Source organism: Bos grunniens, chromosome 28 (assembly GCF_055505025.1).
Source record: "Bos grunniens cultivar Pamir isolate PY7600 chromosome 28, Bosgru_T2T1.0, whole genome shotgun sequence".
Lineage (NCBI taxonomy): Eukaryota > Metazoa > Chordata > Mammalia > Artiodactyla > Bovidae > Bos > Bos grunniens.
The window spans coordinates 13,827,165-13,847,376 of NC_141192.1; the positions used below are offsets into that span (position 1 = coordinate 13,827,165).

General features: G+C 37.1%; 1 protein-coding gene across 3 annotated transcripts in view; it reads right to left on the reverse strand.

Annotated features, from left to right (window-relative positions):
- LRMDA (leucine rich melanocyte differentiation associated) overlaps positions 1–20,212 on the reverse strand; it is a 1,316,517-nt gene that overhangs the window by 117,645 nt on the left and 1,178,660 nt on the right. Inside the window, exon 7 of one of the 3 annotated variants that reach the window (XM_086381848.1) lies at positions 7,624–8,503. The exons of the other annotated variants lie outside the window; for them this stretch is intronic. The gene's annotated coding sequence lies outside the window, so the exon portion shown is untranslated. Of the gene's footprint in view, positions 1–7,623; positions 8,504–20,212 lie in introns of those variants that run through there. 3 annotated transcript variants of the gene reach the window in all.

A 20,212-nucleotide genomic window follows, 5' to 3' on the forward strand; every position in this document is an offset into this window, starting at 1 on the left:
ACAGCTTTAAGGGCCTCTACGACTGAAGTGACTTAGCAGCAGCAGGATCACTCTAGGAAGCTGACTTGTATCTGTGAGTCAGTGACCACCCCTCTCTCTCTTCACATCCAATCCCTGAGAAAGACCTGATTAATTCTTAACCATCTCTTAAAATCTTCTATCTCCCTACCAGCATTCTAGTCCAGAGGTCAGCAAGCCTCAGATTGCAAGCCAAATCCAGTCTACCCCCTGGTTTTGTGAATCATGGGTTATTGGACCACAGCCATCCCCACTCACTAGCATATTGTCTATAGCTATTTTGAGTGGAGTCCTTTTGCTAGAGATCACAGGGCTGGCAAAGCATAAGCTACTTATTGCCTGATCTTTTACAGAAAAGGCTTGCTGACCTCTATCCTAGGCTAAACCATCTCTTACTGGACATCTGAAAGAGCTTCTCCTGACGAATCCCACATTTGTTAACAGAACCTTCAATCTGATGCCACGTGAGAGACAGAGTACTCATTGCAAAACATAAATCATTTTAGTCCAAGACAAAACTTTCAGCAGACTCCTCTTAAAATTGAGAGCAACAGTCTCAGTACGGCAATAGGGTTTTATTAACCTGCAAGGTTTAACTTGTATCTGCATGCATGGTGGACCAGCAGGATGATAAATACTGAGTGGAAGACATCAACAAACATGTTTAGAGAATATGGCTTTTTCTAGAGGTCAAGGATGGGAAATGGTGTTCTGACAAAGCATAAGACGAGAGCTTGACCCCAGATACCAGATACAGGGAAGGGCTTCTTCATTCCCAAGTCCCTCACAGAGCAAACAGCTATGGTGAACAATGCCTCGTGGAATGAGGGTTCAGCCAGCTGCAAGAAGCCTGCTTTTGCCACTCTCCTTTTCTTAAAAACAGCTTCCTGTCTTCCTCTTCCCTAACCTTTACCTGCCTGATACAAAGTCTCTGACTGTGGTCTTGCTTGCTTATCAGATGCAAGTGATGAATGCTCTGCATTCCAGCACATTTCTCTCTGCTGCATAAATGTGCTGCATTAACCACAAAAATAAATGGTTAATTGTCCACATCTAGGGAACTGCAGCAGGCCCATGCTTCAGGCACGCATAATGGTCATTCCTGAAGTGTACCTTCTGATCTGAGAGTCAGTACTCTCATAGGATCATTTCAGCACATTAAAAAAAAAAATTTGTTTGTGGTTTTTGCTGTGTTTTTATGTTGTTTTGTCTTGTTTTTCTAAAATATCTTTTTAAAAAAAATTAAGAGTTATATACAACTATCACTTGAACTACGCAATGAGGAGAAACTAGATATCAAGCAAATGAGTCAGTTATGTTATCATTTTGTGAACATATCTATCCATTTTATAATGTTTCATGGGTTAACAAATTTTAGTACTTGTAAGAATTGCTTTTTTATGTTATAAAACCTCCAATTGTCATAGGGCAAGTAGGTATCCTTCTCTTCAGACTGACTGCTCTGTTATTTTTTTAACACTCTTCCCAGGAACTGCTAAAGATATTTTTGCTTTATGTCAACATCAAAAGTATTCTCTCCTGGCCCAAACATGCAGTAATGAGTGCTCTCCAAGCAGCCCTGGGTATCTGTCTTTCTGCCTGTCTATCCATCCAACTATTCATTTATCTATCTTTTGTCTATTTATCTCTCGGTATCACTCTATCTATCGTCTATCACTTATCTATCACCTATGTACATATGTAACTATCATCTTTCACCTATCAGTCTTTTACTGGTTTGGAGCACAGTATTAGAAGTCAAAATTAGTTCTAGGACTGTATGGTGTAGGACTGTATAGGTATGATGACAACAGGCATATTACTTATTGTTAGATATCTAGAGTAAAAATTTTATAGGAATATGATATACATGCAGAACACTACACAAAACACAAGAGTAGAGCTTAGTGGGTTTTCCAAAACGTGGAAACTGCCATGCCATTTAACCACAACCCAGATTGAGAAACAGAACTGGACTGGTACCACCAAAAATCCCTCATGGCCCTTCCCAGTCATTGCCCCTCCAAAGGCAACAACTGTTAAAAGATCTATCCCATCGTGTCTCTTTACCTTGTCTTACAAGGACAGCATTAATACCCGGATTGGGGCTCACGCACATCTTTTGGAGGGATGCAGTTCAACCTATAAGGGTCATTTTTGAAGCTCTGTAGTTAGTTGCATACCTAATTAGGATGTTGTATCTTTCTGGTAAGATGGTGGATCTCAGCCCTTGTGTGGGTTTCCATTTCCTAACTTACTGCTTCAATGTCCACCTGCTCTGCCGCTGTGAACTCTGCCACCTCATTTCAAGTCCGTAAGGCTGTGGATTCCCACCACCAGACCTAAGGACAAGATGGTGGTAGGGGACACTCCAAGGCGAGAGGACCTGGGCTCACCTGATGCAGCTGCAGTTTAGCAAGAGTCAACACCTCTCAGCGTTTATTATGTCACTGGTCAATTTCTTGTGCCTTCAGATAATTTGGTCCAGCTGTTTTGACTGTTACCTGTGAGAGTAATTGCTCCCCCCTTTATAGTACTATTCCTATAAGTCACCCTATATTTCACCCTTGCACAAGTACAGTATGCTTTAATTACCTAAACCTCACACGAAACTTTACCATAAAGCTTTGTTTTTCTTGTTCCAGAGAGTTTTGGCTCTTCTTGCCATTTACCATTCCATATAAATTCTGGAAGAAGGTTTTCAATTTCAATGACAAAAAACAAGTCTATAGGTCAAAGATATAGTCTATATTTGTTCGGCACTATTAAACTGAGAGATTAATTTGAAGAGAACTGACATTATTACAACACTACATCTTTCAATATATGGATATATCCATCCCATATATCCATGGGCATATCCATCCCTATCTTTATCTACACCTATTTAAATTTCTCTCAATATTTCTTTGTACTTTTCAGTGTAGAGAACTTGTACATCTTTCATTAGACTTCTCCTTTAGAATGTGAAGTTTTATGTTGTTTTAAATGGTGTTTTTAAAATTTCATTTTCTAAATGCTTGTTGCTGGTATACAGTACTATAATTATTTATATCAACTTTGTTTTTTGCATTCTTTCAAAATTCACTTATTAATACTAAAGTTTGTTCTTACTGTGGATATTTCTTGAATTTTCCACAAAATATAATCTGCAAATAATATAGTTTTATTTTTTAATTTCCAAACTTTTCATTCCTTGTATCTTCTCACTTACCTCCTTTTTTGAACTGTCTAGAACTTTACCTACTGTGCCAAATAGGAGTAGGGGTAGGTGGCATCTTTCTGTTGTTGATCTCAGTAGAGAAGCTTTCAACAGTTGACCGTACATGAAAATTGTGTTAGCTGTACATTTTTATCAGATACTTTTGTTTAGGAAATTCCCTTCCATTATTGGGTTGATTTCTGAATGTTGAAACAAACTTAAAAACCCAACTTGATTGTAGTATATTTTGCCTCTTTATATCTTTAGATTTCATTTGCTAATGGTTTGGTTATAGTTTGCATCTTTCTTATGAGATTGACATATAATTTTCCTTTCTTGTAATGTCTTTGTCATGTTTTATGTCAAGAATGTTTGCTGCAAAAAAAATGAGAATACCAGCTTTTTATTATCTCTTGAAAAGTTTATGTAAGATTATTATTGATTCTAGTTTACATATAGTACAGAAAGAATTCACCATTGAAGCCACTTGGGCTTGAAGATTTCTCTTGGGAGAAATTTTAATTAAAAATTCAATTTCTTTATCACCTATATGAATAATCACATTTTCCATTTCTTCTCGTGTCAGTTTTAGTCAATTGCTTTTAAAAATTTGTGAATGTTTCATAAAGATTTTCAAATTTGTTGGCACAAGGGGCTCATGATCTACTCCTTCTGTGTTTATAGGATCTGGATTTTCATCCCCTTATTCATTACTGATATTTGCAATCTGTGCCTTTTTTTTTTTCTTGATCAACCTTCTTAGGGGCTTATTGAGAAAAAGGCCAGAATGCATAAATGAGAAGTATCAGGAATTAATGACTAATGCAGCTCTGAATATTAAAGTACATTTTTTTCTATCTATCTTGAATAGATTAACAGGAATAGACATAGTGATCATATAGTAAATTTACCTTTACATTTTGAAGAAATTGCCAAACTATTATCCAAGGTTTCTGTATTATTTTACATTATCATTAGCAATGCACAAAGTTTCCATTTTTTTCTACATTCTCACCAATATTTGGTTACTACATTTTGTTTTGGCTACAGCCATTTCAGTGGGTGTATAGTGATATCTCATTGTGATTTTAATTTACATTTCTCTAACAATAATAGTAAGTACTTTTTTGTACTAATTAGCCATTTTTACAAATTCTTTGATAAAATGACTATTCAAATACTTTACATTTTAATTGCATTTTTGTCTTATTATTAAGTTATAGGGATGATTTAAATATGTTAAATAGGAGGCATTAAAAATCCAGGATGTTTTCAGTCTGCCTTGGGTTTTACTGTCTTATAGTCGCTTTTGAGTCTCATGGTTCATGTATGCAGCCTCAGAGTAAGGAAGGAGTGTAAAAATAGCTTGCAGATTTTGTGTCTCCACTGAGCACATACACAGATTAGGCCAAGAATATGTTTGCCCCATTTGGGAAAACTAAGATCATGGCATTTGGTCTCATTGCTTCATGGCAAATAGATGGGGAAACAATAGAAATAGTGAAAGACTTTATTTTGGGGGGCTCCAAAATCACTGCAGATGGTGACTGCAGCCATGAAATTAAAAGATGCTTGCTCCTTGGAAGAAGAGTTATGACCAATCTAGACAGCTTATTAAAAAGCAGAGACTTTAGTTTGTCAACAAAGGTCCTTCTAGTCAAAGCTATGGTTTTTCCAGTAGTCATGTATGGATGCGAGAGTTGGACCATAAAGAAAGCTGAGTACTGAAGAATTGATGCTTTTGAACTGTGGTGTTGGAGAAGACTCTTGAGAATCCCTTGGACTGCAAGGAGATCCAACCAGTCCATCCTAAAGGAGATCAGTTCTGAATATTCACTGTAAGGACTGATGCTGAAGCTGAAACTCCAATACTTTGGCCACCTGACGCGAAGAACTAACTCATTTGAAAAGATACTGCTGCTGGGGAAGATTGGAGGTGGGTGGAGAAGGGGACGACAGAGGATGAGATGGTTGGATGGCATCACAGACTCAATGGACATGAGTCTGAGGAAACTCTGGGAGTTTGTGACGGAAACTTGGCGTGCTGCAGTCTATGGGGTCGCAAAGAGTCAGACACAACTGAGCAACTGAGCTGAACTGAATGGACTAAAGGTTACATGGTACCTATAATCTTGGAGTACTAGAATGAAGCCATTGGCCTTTCTTCTTGTTTGTCTCAGAGAAATCATTTCCATTTAACATGAGCGTTACCACTGCCCCAGATGGAAGGAGTCCCCCTTCCCCTGTGTTAGTCCTCATGGTCTGCCTCTCCTGGGCACAACACCCACATCACCTGTTAGAGGAGAGGTTAGTGAGAGTAGTTCTAGCAGCAAGCCTGAATGCCAGACTCCCACTGTTGTTGCCCGAACTTCAGCAGCTTATCAAAGATTGTCATATGACTTTGGTACAATTCCAGAGTGATGACATGATCAGTTTTGTTCATTTCTTTCAGTTTTCTGAGGACAGGACTTGCTGATCTCATTTGGCCAGAGTCAGGAGTCTTGACCTTCACATTCTTGACTTTCAAACTTTCTTCTATTTAATATTCACATTTAATTCTACACAGTTTCTTCTAAGAACAGCTTAAGTTGCATTGAATACTTTTTGATATGTCTTAATTCATTATAATTCATATTAAAATACTTCATAATTTCCATTTTGATTATCTGCCTGATGGGTCATTTATAACTGTATTGTTTAACTGCACGTTATAAAAATCTTTTATTATTGATTACTGGCTTCATTAAAGCATTTTAAAAGAGAAAATTCTAAATCAGTCTTGACTTTTCCCTCATCCCAGAGCACGTTTGGCAATATCTGGAGACATTTGTTTTTGACAACCTTATTGGAGGGGAGCTGATTCTAGCACCCAGTGGAAACAAGGACAGGACTATTGCTAAGCATCCTATAATGCGTACCTAGGAGAGCCCCTCACAACAAAGAATTAGTCCAAGATGTTAACAGTGTCCAGGATGAGAAACTCTGAAATGTTGACACTAACCTCAAAATTGAGCTTCTCACAAATTTTGGTAAATGTTTCACACTTACTAGAAAGGAATGTGAATCCTTTCACTGTCTGATTCATTCCTCCATTACATTCATGTTTGTTAATTATGTTTTTAATGGAGTCTGTATTCTTATTAATTTTTTGTCTGCTGGTGCTATCAGTTATGAAGAGAGGTATGTTAAATCTCCCATATTACTTATGGATTTCTTTCTTTCTCTTTTCTAGTTTTTCAATTATTGCTTTATATATTTTAAAGTGGTTTTTAGGTTCATAAAAATGTAATGTTTTTCTATCTTCCAGGCAGTCAAGTTTTTGTCATTATAAAATTCCCCCTAGTAATGCTTCATGCATTATAAGATATGAGGTTTCTTACGGCTAATGTTTCCATATCTTTTTTCCCATCCTTTTGATTTTCTACTTCTCTATAAATTGTCCTGTTCCTTTTAAGCATAATATCATTAGGTTTGGAGTTTTATCCAGTTGAATAGTATTTGCCTTTTAATTGAAATATTCATGTAATTCTTAAGAGTCCCTTGGACTGCAAGGATATCAAACCAGTCAATCCTAAAGGAAATCAATCTTGAATATTCATTGGAAGGACTGATGCTGAAGCTCCAACATTTTGGCCACCAGATGCGAAGGGCTGACTTATTTGAAAAGACTCATGCTGAGAAAGATTGAGGGCAGAAGCAGAAGGGGGCAACAGAGGATGAGATGGTTGAATGGCATCACCAACTCAATGGCCACAAGTTTGAGCAAACTGGAAAACAGCGAAGGACAGGGAAGCCTGGTGTGCTGCAGCCCATGGGGTTGCAAAGAGTCAGACACAACTTAGCAACTGAACAACAACATGCTATTTACATGTAATATTGTTACTAATGTATTTACATCTGTCATCTTTTAATGATATTTTTCAGGCATCATCTACTTTTGATTCCTTTTTCTGTCCTTGCTTTAGACATTTTTGATTAATCAAATATTTTTTATTATTTTTTCCTCTTCATTTTCATGCTTACTACAAGTGAAGTTTTCTTCTATTCTTTTAGTGATTATCCTAGATATTACATAATGCATTATTTAGAATCCAACATAAGTTAGTAGTTGTACCTCTTCTTGGATAATTTTGAGGTTAGAATACTTAACCTGCATTTGTTCCTTGGTATCTTTGGTGTTTTTTGTATTGCTATCATACATTTTCATTTTGTATATATATTTGTAACCTCACAAGACATTTTTTTTTGGTATAGTTGGTTTATCCAATTATTTACCTTTTCCTTTGTGTCCTTCATTCCTTCTTACATATCCTGATTCCATCTGCTGGGAGGTGGAGGTATTGAATAATACCCTCTGAACTGAGAAGAAACACTGAGACTGAAAAATGAAGCAGGCGACTCCATAAAGTATAATTATGAAGTTTATTGTGGGAAACTTACACATGGGCAGGATGTGGGGACAATGATCCAAAGGCATTTGCAGCTGTGCTTGGAGGAGCTGGAAGGGGTACAACAGGCTAAAGCTAAAAATAGAATTGGGCTACCAACTGAGAAGCATGTCTGCAAGATGGGAACCAAGGATTTTTTCCTCTCCCTGAGGGTCTCATGACCATTTAACCATTTGAAACAGAAAAAGGCATTCTTCCAGATTCCAAAGGTAGAAGCTGATGGGGAACTCATCTGGCGTAGGCACATTCCTTGTGAGCTAGGTACTGCTCAGTCACAGGGAAAGGAGAGGGTGCAGGACAGCCAGGCTAAGATGAAGCTGACCGTACGGACACAGTGTGGTTCACCACACACCATCAGATTATTTCCCTTCCATCAGAGCTCTCTTTAGTATTTATTTAACATAGAATTGCAGACAGCAAATTCACTCAGTCTTTGTATATCTAGAAAGTATCTTTATTTTTTTTCTTCACTTATGAAAGATATTTCTGTTACATTTGGAATTATACAGTGTATTAAAAAGCAGAGACATCACTTTGTGGACATAGGTCTGTCTAGTCAAAGTTATGGTTTTTTTAATAGTCATGTATGGATATGAAAGTTGGACCATAAAGAAGGCTGAGCACTGAAGAACTGATGCTTCTGAACTGTGGTGCTGGAGAAGATTCTTGAGAATTGCTTGGACTGCAAGAAGATCAAACCAGTCAATCCTAAAGGAAATCAACCCTGAATATTCATTGGAAGGACTGTTGTTGAAGCTGAAGCTCCAATACTTTGGCCATCTGATGTGAAGAGCTGACTCGTTGGAGGGAGCTGATGCTTTCCCAGACCCTGATGCTGGGAAAGATTGAAGGCAAAAAAAGAAGGTGGTGGCAGAGGATGAGATGGTTAGATAGCATCACCAATTCAATGAACATAAATTTCAGCAAACTCCAGGACACAGTGGAAGACAGAAGCCTGGCGTGGTGCAGTTCATGGGGTTGCGGAGTTGGACATGACTTAGCAAATGAACAACAATGATGGTGTGATTACATGGTGGTAGTTTTTGTTTGTTTGTTTTTTTAGCACCTTAAATATATCATTCTGTTGTTCGTAAGCTGCTATAGTTTCTCTTGGGACCTCAGCGGTCTGTTATATTCTTGTTTCTTTTAAAGGTAATGCATCTTTATATTGGCTCTTTTCAAGTCCTGGAAGTGAGTTCAGGGTAGTTTGGGCAGACAACTCTAGAGTGTTTGATCAGAACATGGCGTAGATATGTGTATGTGGGCTTGGGGTGAGTACCTTCTCTTGGCTATTGTAGATTTTTTATTAAATGGGGAGGGGAACTATCTTAATCAAGTTGAGATGCTACCACAACATAACATAGATTGAGTGGCACAAACAATAGACAGTTATTTTTCACAATTCTGGAGGCTGGTGAGTCCAAAATCAAGGTGCTGGCAGATTCAACCCTTGGTGATAACTTTCTTCCTGGTTTGCAGATGGCTGCCTTCCACTGTATCCTCACATCATAGAGTGAACTAGAGTCCTGGTCTCTCTCCCTCTTCTTATAAGGACACTAATCCCACCACGGCAGCCTTACCCTCATGACCTCATATAAACCTAACTACCTCTCAAAGGCCCCATCTCTAAATCCCATCACAATGGAAGTTAGGACCTCAACATATGAATTTTAAGGGACACAAATGTTTAGCCCACGACAGGCACAGAGGGACAAAAGACATTCAGTCTTTCATCTAATAGCTAGGCATTGATTCTATAACAAAGGTTAAACTGTAAAATAAGGACTGAAAGAAAACAAATAAGATAGGCAATTATAACAGTAGAGAATACAAATGATACAGGCTACAATACTACAGAAATTATGCAAATAACAATTGAGCAATGAGAGGGGGGAAAATGGGAGATAGAAAAGTCTGCTGATCTTTAAAAGCTAGAAATCCAAGGATATCATTTAAAGCACATAAATCAAGTATGGTCTGTTCTTCCCAGGGCCTATTTCTGCTACATGAATTAGATCATATGTACCTGATTTGAAGTTGGTAGCGATGATGCTGGCATACTGAGGAAGTCACATTTATCCATGAAAGATATTTATCAGAGTGTTAAATTTCAAACCATAAGGGAATGGTGGCAAGTTCCAGAGGAGTACAAAACTGAACCTAAAGCCCAGCGACTCCTTATTGCCCTTCTTGGCTCTCCTTTTCCATGTGTGCTACCTCTGATGGCTTGCTGCACATTACTGCCCAGCCATTGTGACTGCTGCCCTTGCTTCCAGAAATCAACAGATGCAACACCTGCTCATACCTCCTCCGCTCAAACTACTTGCATTTTTGTTTTTCTTTAAATACTGTATTTATTGTTCATTCCTCTATTTATTAAAAACTTAACATCATTCGTTGACTGCCTGATTATTGGGCAAGGGTTTAGATTTTGAACGGTCTGATCCTAACTCTATTTTCCCCAAAGCATGTTATATTTAGGAGAGAGCTTTCTTAAGTATGCACACAAATACCAAACCTTAATAACACACAAACATGAAAATTTAATAACAGATGGCCAAGAAGCACGTGAAAAGATGCTCAACATCACTAATTATCAGAAAAATGCAAATCAAAACTACAATGGGGTGTCACCTCAGAATGGCCATCATCGATCTACAAACAACAAATGCTGGAGAGGGTGTGGAAAAAAGAGAAGCCTCCTACACTGTTGGTAGAAGTGTAAATTGGTACAACCACTATGGAGAACAGTATGGAGGGTCCTTAAAAAACTGCTGTATGATCTAGCAATCCCATTCAAGGGGCATATATCTAGAGAAATCCATAACCCTAAAGGAAAACTTGCAACCCAACGTTCATGGTAGCACTATTTCCAATACCCAAAACATGGAAGCAACCTAAATGATTACTGACAGAGAATGGAGTAAGAAGATGCGGTACGTATATACAACAGAATAGTACTCAGCCGTAAAAAATAACGAAATAATACCATTTAGAGCAACATGGATGACCTAGAGATTACCTTACTAAGTGAAATAAGTCAAAGACAAATTTCATATGATATCACCCGTATGTGGAATCTGATTTTTAAAAAGATACAAATGAACTTATCTACAAAACAGAAACAGACTTAAACTTATTAGAAACAAACCTACAGTTAACAAAAGGGAAATGTGGTAGGGAGGATAAATCAGGAACTTGGGATGAACACACACACAATACCATATATAGGATAGATAACCAACAAGGACCTACTCGATATTCAAGGAAGCACTACTCAGTATTGTGTGATAATCCACATAAGAAAAGAATATAAAAAAGAATGGATATATGTATAACTGAATCACTTTTCTGTACACCAGAAACTAACACAAAATTGTAAATTAACTATACTCTAATAAAATTAAAATATTAAAACACTAACGATAAGAAGAATACATGACTGAATAAAGTCAGATAGCAGAGGAAGAGGAGAAAAAATTTAAAGCTAACTTATTTATTGCCCACTTAAGACATTGTATTTCCACCAAAGAAACAGAACCAGTGAAAAAATATATATGTACATACACACAGAGCAGAGAACTAGTTTCTTTAATTGTACAATTGGGTAGGCAAGCTGTAATACACAGAGTACTCCACAGCAAAGGCAAGCTACAAACTCTTGGATAGGGACAAGACTGTAGTCTACAACGGGACTTTCTTCTTCCTCAGGAAAATGTCAGGTTTCCTGCTCTTAAGACCTTTCAATTGATTAGATTAGGCCCACCCACATTATTAAGGATAATCCTTTACTTAAAGTTAACTGATTAACAGATGTTAATCACATCTGCTGAATACCTTTTATTTTATTTTTTTTAATTTAATTTAATTTTTTAACTTTACAATATTGTATTGGTTTTGCCATATATCAAAATGAATCTGCCACAGGTATACACGTGTTCCCCATCCTGAACCCTCCTCCCACCTCCCTCCCCATACCATCCCTCTGGGTCGTCCCAGTGCACCAGCCCCAAGCATCCAGTATCGTGCATCGAACCTGGACTGCTGAATACCTTTAATGCAGTACCTAAACTAGCATTTGATTAAATAACTGGGTACTATAGCCTAGACAAGTTGACACACAAATCTGACAATCACAGAAAATAATAGATAATTTCAAAAAAAAAAAAAGATGATTAAGGATATAAGATACAGTTAAAGCTTCCCTAATAGCTCAGTTGGTAAAGAATCCACTTGCAATGCAGGAGACCCCAATTTGATTCCTGGGTCTGGAAGATCCCCTGGAGAAGGGATAGGCTACCCATTCCAGTATGCTCGGGCTTCCCTTGTGTCTCAGCTGGTAAAGAATCTGCCTGCACTGTGGGAGACATGGGTTTGATCCCTGGGTTGGGAAGATCCCCTGGAGAAGGGAAAAGCTACCCACTCCAGCATTCTGGGCTGGAGAATTCCATGGACTGTATAGTCATGGGTCGCAAAGAGTTGGACATGACTGACTTTCACTTTCACATATAGTTACAGATATGAAAGTAATCTCTAGCAAAAGTACAAGACTTCCTAAATATCAAGATAATCACAAAATCAAAAAGGAGAGAAAAGAATATATACTGAAATAATTTAAATGATATGAACAAATAAGTGAACTATAGAATAATATAAACCAAAAGCATTTACATATCAATATTTTCACATGAACTAAATCTGTCTCTTAAGACATAATTTTGGGTTGGATTAAAAAGCAAAACTTGTAGGCCAGTCACTGTAAAAGTCTTTCAACTTTGCTGATCATTAGAAAATTTTCATAATGACACATTTGTACATCAACATTGATAGGGAAAAATAAAAGCAAAACACCAGTCTTTGTTCCATATATAGTACATGCGACACAAAATTTGAAAAAAAAAAAAAAAAAGGGCAAATATAGACAAGAAAGATAAAATGAAAAGAGAGTAGATTGGCCAACCTCAATACACAATGTTGAATTCTTTAAAAAAAAAAAAAACTAAAAAAATAAAAAAGACAAAGTCACTTTATCAGGCTAAGTACAATACAGTACTATGATTACATGCATTCAGAAGCACAAATCACAGCTGTGAAACTACATGGATAAACAGAAACATACTAGTCTAAGATCTTAATTCACCTTTCCTTAGAAGGTATATTAATTGACATATTTTTAGCTTCAACACTGAAAATAAAGAATATACCCTTTTTTCAAGGAATATAATATTTGGAAAGCTTGCCCATATACAAGATTATTTTGAAGCTTCCAATAAATTTCTAAATAATACCAAAAATGTTCTATGCTCACAATCATACAGCACCAGTAATTAGCATTACAAAATACTAATAACAATAATACAATAAAGTCCTATAAGCAGCTCTTTTGTCAAATATAAAATTCAAACTAAAGTAACAGAATATCTAGAAGAGAATGAATTAAAAACTCTAAAGATCAAATCCTATCCATTTACATGGTAGAAATACAAATGGAAAAATACAGATGGAAAGTACATCTATTTGAGTAAATATGCAAAGCTTGGGCTCAATATCTACCATTTTGTTTTTAATTAACTTTTACCTCTACACCACTATTAAAAACTTCCAGTTCTAGATGATTTCATAAAGGAAAGTTTCATAGGAAAACCTTTAAGAAAAAATTTAAAATCCCTATAAACCATTTAAAATTATTAATAAAGGGGAAAGTCCAAATTGATCTTATGAAGTGAGCATAATATTGGTATCATAATCCAATGAAGAAAGTGCAATAAGAGAAAACCATATAAAAACTCACTCATGTATATCAACTGATAATTCTAAAATTAGTTTCAGACTCAATTTATAAGTATATTACAAGAATGACAGTATAAAAATGTGGAATTTATTCTAGAAATGCAAAGATGGTTCAATATTTTAAATATAGAAATATAGTCAAAGCTATGGTTTTTCCAGTAGTCATGTGTGGATGTGAGAGTTGGATCATAAAGAAGGCTGAGTGCCAAAGAATTGATGCTTCTGAACTGTGGTGGTAGAGACTCTTAAGAGTCCCTTGGACAGCAAGGAGACCAAACCAGTCAATCCTAAAGGAAATCAATCCTGAATATTCACTGGAAGGACTGATGCTGAAGCTGAAGCTGAAGCTCCAGTACATTGGCCACCTTGATGCTCATTGGAAAAGACCCTGATGGTGGGAAAGATTGAGGACAGGAGAAGAAGGGGGTGCCAGAGGATGAGAAGGAAGTTTGCTATAGGGAAGCCTAGAGTGTTGCAGTCCATGAGGTCACAAAGAGTCGGACATGACTCAGCAACTGAACAACAAATATAACTTAATGTATTAATGGACTTACAGAAATAAATTTTAGGATTCTTTCCACAGATGCTGAAAAATGCATTTAGTCATTAAACATCAATTTCTGTAGTTTAAAACTTTCAGTAAAATAGGAATGTATCGCTAAATGTAGAACTTAAATTTATGATTTAATAAAAATATCAAATATATAGAAATAAATCTAGCAAAAGAAATGGAAGACATTTTCAAAGAAAGTGCAGATCTTTAGAAATAAAGAAAGAAAATAAATTGAGGGATAAATGATCATTAGGGATCTGAGGACTTAATATGGCAAAGATTATAATTTCTTCCTAAAAAGATATATAGATTCGGTATAATCCTAATCAAAATTTTGGCAGGTTGCTTTTTGCCGAAATTTTAAGTGGATTTTAAAGTTTAGATGGAATCTCCAAGGACCAAGAATAGTGAAGATAATGTTAAAGAAAAAAACAGAAGCACAAAACTTTTCTAATGGATATGGATTTTTTATATAATTGCATTCGTTGAGACAATGTGGTCTTATTCAAGGAAAGACAAATAGATTGGTGGAACACAACAGTGAGTCCAGAAACAGGCCTACACATATGGAGACGCTTTGTGGCAAAGATGATATCACAGAATGGTCTTTCTAATCAGTGATGTTGGTCACTGGATATTCATGCATTAAAACAAATCTTCTCAGTACCTTCCACCATACAAATAGTTGATTTGCAAGGTGGAATAAAGATCTAAATATAAAAAGTGAAACAGTAAAGTGTCTAGAAGATAATATATATCAACATATATTTGTGATGTTGATGCAGCAAAGATGTTGTAATGGGAAAAGACAAGAGTAACCATGAAAGAGGATTAGAAAATTAGGGTTCATAAAAATATATTCACTCATCCAAAGACACACGTAAAAGGATAAAAAGACAAGTCCCAGTGTGGGAATGGAGAAGGCAATGGCACCTCACTCCAGTGTTCTTGCCTGGAGAATCCCAGGGACGGGGGAGCCTGGTGGGCTGCCATCTATGGGGTCGTACAGAGTCGGACACGACTGAAGCGACTTAGCAGCAGCAGGAGCAGCAGTGTGGGAAAAGACATTTGTACCATATAAAGTCAACAAAAGTCAGAGTAAATAACAGTTAGAAGGTTACTGAAAAACAGGTTCAAGTTTTACCCCATTTTTTATGAAAATAATAAATCTACAGTAATTCAAACAACTAGCCCATGAATAGGTAAATCAACAAATGGAACAGAATAGAGTCTAGAATTAGTGGGGGAAGAAAAATGTTTCCCACTGTTTTCCATATTAAAAAAAAAAAAAAACCCTGATTCTTATCTCCTGCCAATCTGCCTAGTCTTACTTTTTCAGTTGGTTAAAGACATGAGCATAAAAATCATAGTCTTCCAACTTTAGATGATTCAAAAAAATGGAAAGATATTCTGTGCTCTTGGATTGGAAGAATTAATATTATTAAAATAGCCATGCTACCCAAAGCAGTTTACATACATGCCCTCATAAAACTCCTAGAAGAGAATGTAGGCAAAACATTCTCTGATGTGAGTTAAAACAATATTTTTTTTAGATCAGGTTCCCAAGTCAAAAGAAAAAAAGCAACACATACACATGTATGCACGCACATATAATCTGGAATTACCATGGCCTAAAATTCTGTTTTCATACTAGACAATTAATGGCAGAAGTGGCCTTCCATACCTCAGCCCAAACTTTAAACAACATTCAGGGAGTAAAATAACATGTCAGAGAAAAAACCCAGTTGAAGATGAACATTTAGCTATGTTATATTAACCAGGAGAGGTATATTAGATGATATGCAGCTCTTAACTCTTAATTCCAATCAGAGAAAAATGTGGCAAATGTCTGACAAGAAGATACATCTATAATAATCACCTTCACAATTCCATCATCTTTGTTACTATATTGCAATGATGATTGAGATATTAATTAAGTGACTGTGCTCCCTTTAAGTTGTCATTTCAGCAATAAAAAAACTAATAGTGAGTCTCCCAAGGCCAAGGAAACAAAACCAAAAGTAAGCAAATGGAACCTAATCAAATTCACAAGCTTTTGTATAGCAAAGGAAACCATAAACAAAATGAAAAGACAACCTACAGATTGGGAGAAAATATTTGCAAATGATGCAATTGACAAGGGCTTAATATCCAAAACATGTAAGCAGCTTATACAACTCTATATCAAATAACAAACATCCAATAAAACCTGGGCAGAAGTCCTAAAGAGACATTTCTTCCAAGAAGACATACAAATGGACGATAGGTACACGAAAAGATGCTCAACATCGCTAACTATTAGTGAAATACAATTGAAAACTACAATGATGTATATAACCTCACACTAGTCAGAATGACCATCGTCAAAATGTCTACACATAATAAATGCTGGAGAGGGTGTGTAGAAAGGCAAATCCTCATACACTATTGATTGGAATGTAAATTGGTGCAGTCCCTATGGAGAACAGTATGGAGGCTACTTAAAAAACTAAAAATAAAGTTACCATATACTACAGCAACTCCACTCCTGGACATATGACGAGAAAAGACGGAAACTCTGAAAAGATGCATGCACCCCAATGCTCACAGCAGCACTATTTACAGACATGGAAGCAACCTAAATGTTTCTCAACAGAAGAGTGGATAAAGAAGATGCGGTACATATATACAATGGAATATTACTTAGCCATAAAAAGAATGATATAATTAACATTTGCAGTAACATAGATGGATGTAGAGATTATTATACTAAGTGAAGTAAGTCAGACAGAGAAAGATAAATATTATGTGATATCACTTATATGTGGAACCTAAAAAATAACGCAAATGAACTGATTTACAAAGCAGAAACAGACTCACAGACATGAAAAACAAACTTATGGTTACCAAAGGGGTAACAGGGAGATAAATTAAGAATATGGAATTAACAGATATATACCACTGTATATGAAATAGACAAACAACGACAGGAAACTATATTCAATATCTTGTAATAACCTAAAATGGAAAAGAACCTGAAAAGAATATAAATACATATGCTTTTGAACTGTGGTGCTGGAGAAGACTCTTGAGAGTTCCTTGGACAGCAAGGAGATCAAACCAGTCAATCTTAAAGGAAATCAATTCTGGACATTCACTGAATGGACAGATGCTGAAGCTATAAAGCTCCAATATTTTGGCTATCTGATATGAAGAGCTGACTCAGCGGAAAAGACCCTGATGCTGGGAAAGATTGAGGGCATGAGGAGAAGGGGGCAAGAGAAGATGAGATGGTTGGATGACACCATCAACTCAATGGACATGACTTTGAGCAAACTCAGGGAGATGGTGAAGGATAGGGAAGCCTGGTATGTTGGAGTCCATGGGGTCACAAAGAGATGGACAAGACTGAGTGAGTGAATAACAATATATGAATCGCCTTATTGTACATCTGAACTAACACAATATTATAAATCAACTATAGTTCAATAAAAAGAAAAAAGAAAACTTTTGGAATCAAGAGAAAATTCTCACAAGATCAGAATATTAAATTATTTAGAATATGGTTCCACATTTGTATATAAAATAAATTAATTCAGTATGTTGGCTGTGATTATCAAAAAAGCATAATTTTAAAATTTTAGGAGAATGTACAAGATTATCCTTACAGTCTCATGACTCAAAAAGATTTTAAAGAAAGATACAAAAACCACGCTGCTGCTGCTGCTAAGTTGCTTCAGTCGTGTCTGACTCTGTGCAACCCTATAGACGGCAGCCCACCAGGCTCCACCGTCCCTGGGATTCTCCAGGCAAGAACACTGGAGTGGGTTGCCACTTCCTTCTCCAATGCACGAAAGTGAAAAGTGAAAGTGAAGTTGATCAGTCGTGTTTGACTCTTCGGGACCCCATGGACTGCAGCCTACCAGGCTCCTCCGTCCATGGGATTTTCCAGGCAAGAGTACTGGAGTAGGTTGCCATTGCCTTCTCCTACAAAAACCATAGATCACAAAGAAAAAAATAAACTCAACTATTAATATATTAAAATGTTTCTTATTACAGAAGACACCACACAAAATGTTAAGCAAATAGACGCGGAATTAGGAAAGATATGTGCAGCACATAAAACTGCTAATGAATTGGAAATAGCTTATATAAAGTACCCTTAAAGATCAATAAGAGAAAAATCAAGCCAGTAGAAAAATTGGCAAAGGATATGAACAGCTATACCATACGGACCTCTTTTGGCAAAGTAATGTCTCTGCTTTTTAATATGCTGTCTAGGTTGGTCTTAACTTTTCTTCCAAGGAGCAAGTGTCTTTTAATTTCATGGCTGCAGTCACCATCTGCAGTGATTTTGGAGCCCAGAAAAATAAAGTCTCTCCCTGCTTCCATTGTTTCCCCATCTATGTGCCATGAAGTGATGGGACTGGATGCCATGATCTTTGTTTTCTGAATGTTGAGTTTTAAGCCTACTTTGTCACTGTCCTCTTTCATGAGATGGTTGGATGGCATCACCAACTCGATGGACATGAGTTTAAGTAAGCTCCGGGAGTTGGTGATGGACAGGTAAGCCTGGCATGCTGCAATCCATGGGGTCACAAAGAGTCAGACACGACTGAGTGACTGAATTGAACTAAATTGAACCATAAAGGAAGAAATAAGAAGACCATTAAACATTTGAAAATATGCTCAATCTCATTGGCAGTCAGTACTCAAAAATTGTAAAAGGGATGAACACTTTTCAAATTCATTTTTTTTTATTTTTTGCCACACCACATGGCATGTGGGATATGAGTTTCCTGACCAGGGATCAAACCTATACCCCCTGCACTGGAAGCATAGTATCTTAACCAGTGGACCATCAGAGATAAAAGAGACTAATATTAAGATACCATTTAAAATCTATTACATGGGAACATATGAAAAAAAGGTATGACAATTTAAGTGGCGGTGAGTATGCAAATTACTGGGAAGTATAATACAGCCCTGATTGTGATATAAAATTTATCTAGTTATTTAGAAATGTCAAGTTAAAGACACACACAGTCCACTCATGGCCCCAAATTCACCTCTGAATGCTTAAAGAAATTCTCACACATGTCAAGGCCACAAATGAACAGGTTTTATTTGCTACAGCAATACTTTTCATAGTGAAACTGGAAACAATCTAAATATCCATCAATAGGAAAAATATGAAAATTATTAAACTATTTGTACTGACATTGAGAAATCTTGCAAAAGTAATGCTGGAGGAGAAAAGCAAGGTGTGAACTATAAATTCTGTATGATATCATTTAAATAAATCTGAAACAGTCTGTAAAATATACTATATATCCATAATTCTTAGCTACGTACATATGTAAGAATGCTATAAAAACATGTATCTCTGAAATTGCTCAGTCGTATCCGACTCTTTGCAACCACATGGACTGTAGCCTAACAGGCTCCTCTGTCCATGGAATTCTCCAGGCCAGAATACTGGAGCGGGTTGCCATTTCCTTCTCCAGGGGATCTTCTCAACCCAGGGGTCGAACCTGGGTCTCTGCATTTCAGGCAGACACGTTACCGTCTGAGCCACCAGGGAAGCCAGGAAAAACATGTATAGAACTTGCAAAACACCAAATTAAGGACAGGAGATTCCTCTGTGGACGAGTACTGGTAAATAAAGTGAGCAAGGAACACTTAGATGAAGTACATGAAGCTCTAGTACTTTGGCCACCTGATATGAAAAGCCAACTCACTGGAAAAGACTCTCATGCTGGAAAAGATTGAGGGCAGGAGGAAAAGGGCACAAGAGAGGATGAGATGGTTGGATGGCATCACTGACTCAATGGACATGAGTTTGAGCAAACTCAGGGATATAGTGAAGGACAGGGAAGCCTGCTGCTGCTGCTGCTGCTAAGTCGCTTTAGTCGTGTCCGACTCTGTGTGACCCCATAGACGGCAGCCCACCAGGCTCCCCCGTCCCTGGGATTCTCCAGGCAAGAACACTGGAGTGGGTTGCCATTTCCTTCTCCAATGCATGAAAGTGAAAAGTGAAAGTGAAGTCACTCAGTCGTGTCCAACTCTTTGTGACCCCATGGACTGCAGCCCACCAGGCTCCTCCGTCCATGGGATTTTCCAGGCAAGAGTACTGGAGTGGGGTGCCATTGCCTTCTCCGCAGGGAAGCCTAGCGTGCTGCAATCCACGGGGTCTCAAAGAATCAGACATGCCTTAGTGAC